Here is a 5,124-nt window from a genome sequence, read left to right as displayed (position 1 = left end):
AAGTTTCATCCAGGAAGAGAAATTGCACAAATTCCCTTAGATTTTCATTTTATTACAACCATTTTCGCTCCGTCAATTTTTTTCCTTTACAAGTGCCACACGTGCATTTGCAAAACCCGGTAATAAAACAAAGCAAAAATTGACCTTAAAACTTAGTTCAATATGCATTATCGTTCTCGAACTTTTAATTTATTAAACATAATTCCCAAACTATTGATAAATATTAAGTTTAGTCCCTAAATTCCATGAAAATATTCAATACCGTTCTTCCGTTAATTCAACTTTACAGGTTTGTTAATATGACTTTTAATCCATTAAGTATGAATAATGGAACAAAGAGAAAGTTAAAAACATTGATCATCCACGTAAGGTATTCATCTTAAATTAGGAAATGATCGTTCATGTCACATGTGAAGTGGTTTAATTCTTTTCTTTTTTACCTTTTCTAAAGTAGTTGATTGAAAATATGGACATATTTTTTTATAGTAGGACAAAAAAAAATTCCAACTAAATTTATAATAATCCAAGTTATGAAAAATCATTTGATTTTTCCTTACCAAAAAAAAAATAACATCATTTGATTTGTTGTTTGATAAAATGGAATGACTAAGTTGAACATTTACTAATAAATCAGGGGCTATATTAAATAAATTAAAAATCTATGGATTATATTATGCACCGGGTACTACCCCGAAAGTTTAGGGATTTTTGCATAGTTTCTCCCAGAAAGAGATTGCATTATCTTTCATTCTATTCTACAATTGTGCTAGGCAATTGCTATAATATCATTTTTTTTTGGTAAGGAAAAAAAAAAGTCAAGAACGTATAATATCATTTTTTTTTATAAATTAAGTATGTATAAACTTTTCAAAGGACTAGATAACAAAAAGGGGCCGAACACAAAAACCTTGACCCAATTAGGACACAAGAAATTGTCCTAGAGGGGTCAAAGGTGATGCGGCGCAAAACATGTGTGAGAGCAAGGGATAAAAATCCCAAAAGGCCAAACAAGCGGCCAAACCCAAGTTAGAAGCTTAAGAACGTATAATATCATTTTTTTTTTTTGTAAGATAAGTATGTATTGATCTTCCAAAAAGCTAAGTACAAAAGAGACTGGACACAAAAATCATGAACTCAATATGGCACAAAATGTGACATAGGGAGTTCAACGGTGAACCAAATGCAAGATACAACTAAGGAAAGGGCGAGTTTAAGAAAGGGCCAACAAGCCAATAGAGATAGAACAAAAGCCAAACAAGTGGCCAAAAGCTAGCATGGGAACCAGCAAAACCAAGAGAAAAGCAAAGCTAGACAAAGACAGAAAACCGCAAAGCACCAAGTAGATAGGCACCTCCCGGAGAAGCAAGCATCAGCAACACAATGGCAGAAAAGAGGATCCCCGTGAGTGACTTTGAGGAGATAACAGCAGCAGCCAAAAATGGAAGAACCAATGAAAGTGGTGAGCAGAGTCAACATTCGCACAAGTAGTATGTTGAAGGAGGCAGCGGCAAAAGCAAGAGGGGTAAAGAAGCAGCAACAACAAAGGAACAGCAGCGAAAAGGTCGGTAGAAGCCAAGGCAGCCATAGAGCATAAAGCGGAGAGGCAACTCTCGGTGAACCCAACAAAGACAAATCAACAACAAGAAAAGAGGACCTCGCGAGTGACTTCGTAAGTGAGCAGCATTGGCGGAATTGTCAAAGAAGCAACAAAAGTGGTCGACAAGGTTGACCCCAAGCGGGTAGGGGAACCCCATAGCAGGGGGAAGTTGAAGGAGGCAGCCGCAGCAGGTAGACGAGTGAAGAGGTAGCAGCAAAAGCAAAGACAGCTCCTGTTGTGCAGCAACGGCAAAGTCAACAAGAGCAGCCTAAGAATAGCAAGAGAGGAAGTGAGAAGCGGCAGCCGGGGCAACATCGCAGCAACAAACGGAACCAAAAGTGCAGCATTAGGCGCAGGAACGAGTACAACCAAGAACCAAAAGAAAAACACAACAGAACAGGTCCCAACCGAAGGCCAAAAGAAAACCAGAAACAACAAACAAAAAAGAAACACTAGCAGACAGTGGTGGGTAGAACAAAGGACCGGACACAAGAAAAGGTAAGAAACAAATAGAAGAAAGACACCAGCGGGACAAGAAGCCAAGGGAAGCAACAAAAGGCGGAACCAAGCAACATAGAAGATGTAACCAACCAAGCAACATAGAAGCTGTAACCAACAACACAAGGGAAGGAGGCACCAAGAGAGCAGCTAGTAGCAGGTAGAGAAAAAAAAAAAGAAAGGGAGCAACAAAGCAGCAACAGAAGTAGTCCCATTGAACAACATCAGTAGAGTGAGAATAAGAACCCAACATCTACAGCATGAAGTCAACAATGGCAACAACAAGAAAAGTAGCAGCAGCGAAGATCCCAAAAAGCAACAACGAGAAGCCGGAACAAGGGAGAAGGAGCTGTTGACATCCGAGAGGAGACACCGGTAGCGGGACCATCCAGCAGTCTACATTACCTTAACAGTAGTGGAGGCCAAAAGCATTGGGGATGATGGAGCCATCCTTAGAACACCAAGAGGAATAAATAAACAGAACCTTAAAGAAGACCTCCCCAAAACTCCAAGAACTAGCCGAAAAGAAGGAGGCCTCCTGAACAGCAAGTGCAAAGTGAAACAGCAGCCACAGAACACGTAGCAAAGATGTAACGACAGCAGCCCAACAGCAGAGTAACTTAGTTACAGCGGGCTAGCCAAGAAGCACAAGCGTAGAGCCGAGGTCATCGTAGCAGCAGAAATAGAAAAAGCAGCAGCAGGAACAACCAGGGGCGTCCACATAACCCAACAATAGAAGAGGCCAAGAGCTACGGACCAACATAGAAAGCCGAAGCCATAAAGCTTAGAGACCATAAAGGAAAGGGCCTGCCACAGTAAAAAGGGCAGAACCAGAAACTAGCAATGGCAAATCATCTTGGAGTATCCATCCGTGTAAGATCCCGAATTTCGAGGGTTCTCGGAGCCGCCAAACAAGAAGAACTACAAACATAAAACATGGACAGCTCCTAGCAGCAACATGACCCAACGTGAAGGCATCTATTTGATGCAGCAATAGCATCTGCTATGAAGGCTCATAAAAAATAGTAGCAAATAGACCCCAATTATTTTGAATGCGTCTATTGCGAGAATGATCTCGAATATGCCCCAAAGATAAAGCTTTATCCTTGACGAGTTTAGTGAGATGGAAAAGCATCGCCGGAACAAAGAGTTGCTTGTTGCGAAAAAGAATATCATTCATTGTGGTCCAAATGATATGACAGAGGGCACCAAGGGCAAATATCGCAATCCCGTGAGAAAAGGAGGGGCCACCCAAGTGTGTCTTTGCCCATTTAATGAAATCATCCCACGGTCGATTCCGCCAATGTAAAAGACAGTTGGAAGCCCAAGTAGAGGCTAATTGACTAGCGATAGAGCAACCAAAAAGAGATGATCCACCGAGTCCGGTGTATTGTGGCGAAAAGCACATTAGCCATCCTCTATCCTTCGATATTGAAGAAGTAAGATTTGGGTCGGAAGACGACTATATGAAGCTAGCCACATAATAAAAGTATCCCGCGAGCGAAGTCCTTATCCCATATAAAGGAATGCCAATGAACACTTTGGCCTCTCGGCCTAATAAGGTCCCAAGCTCAAGAAACGGAGAAGTGTCTAGAAGAGTGACCACTCCAATTGAACCCGTCATCCCTACTCTCCACAAAAGATGGCACCGGATCCAACCAAGGCTGAATGGCGGTAAGTACAGTAGATGGTGGGAAGGAAGAGGAAAAGAAGTCCCGAACGGTGATCGTGAGAGGGATCCCAGCCCGATAGATGTCCCCTGCTGTGAAAAACTTATAAAGAGGGCCTTTCTCATGCTAGTAATCAAACCCGAAGGATGTTGAAAACCCATTTCCTAACTCCATTTGAAATGCATCGAGAAGTCTTGGCAGAGGTCTAGAATTTTCTTCCAAGACCAAGAACATATGGTAGGTCTAGTGACAATTCAGAAGTTGGACTTTCGTAGAAAATTGGAATGAATCCATTTACACCAGAGAGATTCCTTGTCGGTGAAGAGAGACCATATGTGTTTTAACATCAAGGCTCAGTTATAGTCTACAAGCCTGCGGATCCCCAAACCACCTTCTCTTTTAGGGCAACATATGTTAGCTCAGGAAACCTTAGCCCCGCCAACTCCAAGATCGGGGCCCTTCCACAAAAATCGTCATAGAATAACCTCAATTTTATTCAAAATAGATTTGGGAGGGGAGAAGACACTAGCCTAATAAATATGAATGGAGTGCAAAACAGATTTCAATAGTTGCAACCGGCCGACATAAGATAAGTAACGTTGAGCCCAAGAACGTATTCTAGCAAGAATAGCATTAACTAGGACATTGCGATCGGTTTTGCGAAGCCTAAAGGAAATGACCGGGACTCCCGGATAGCGAAATGGTAGATTTCCTTGTTGAAAGTTCAACACATGCTGAATTTGTATAAGTATGGTCGGGGGGCCATCGGAAACGTAGAATTCACTCTTGTTGGGGTTCGGGTTGAGGCCTGACCAAGTAGAGAACAAGTCTAAACCATTTTTAGCAGCTCAATAGAGGGTAAATGGCCTTCCGAAAATAGTAAGACATCATCCGCAAAAAATAGGTGGGAAAGCCCGAGATGTTTGCATCTCCAATATGGTTTAAATCCGGGGCGAGAGGATTTGTCGTGTAAAATCCCGGATAGCACTTCCATAATCAAAGTGAAAAGATAGGGAGAGAGGGAATCGCCCTGTCTGATACCTTTTTTGTTAAGAAAGAACCCGTGGAGCTCCCCATTAATGGCCACTGAAAATTTGGGTGTAGTAACACATTCCATGATTAATCCAATAAAGAAGTCCGGGAAACCGAAGGCTTGAAGAACTAACTTCAGGAACTCCCAACTGACCGTATCATATACCTTAGAGAAGTCTACCTTGATAGCACATTTGGAATTATATTGGGGATGGTGGAAATCCGCAAAGAGTTCTTGAGCAATCAAGATGTTGTCGCCGATTCTCCCCACTTTAACAAAGGCCGTTTGAGAAGGGGAAATGAGCGAAGGCAAGAGAGAAGCCACTC

This window comes from Rhodamnia argentea, chromosome 6, assembly GCF_020921035.1.
Source record: "Rhodamnia argentea isolate NSW1041297 chromosome 6, ASM2092103v1, whole genome shotgun sequence".
In the NCBI taxonomy this organism is placed as follows: Eukaryota; Viridiplantae; Streptophyta; class Magnoliopsida; order Myrtales; family Myrtaceae; genus Rhodamnia; species Rhodamnia argentea.
Note: the sequence above shows the minus strand (reverse complement) of the source record.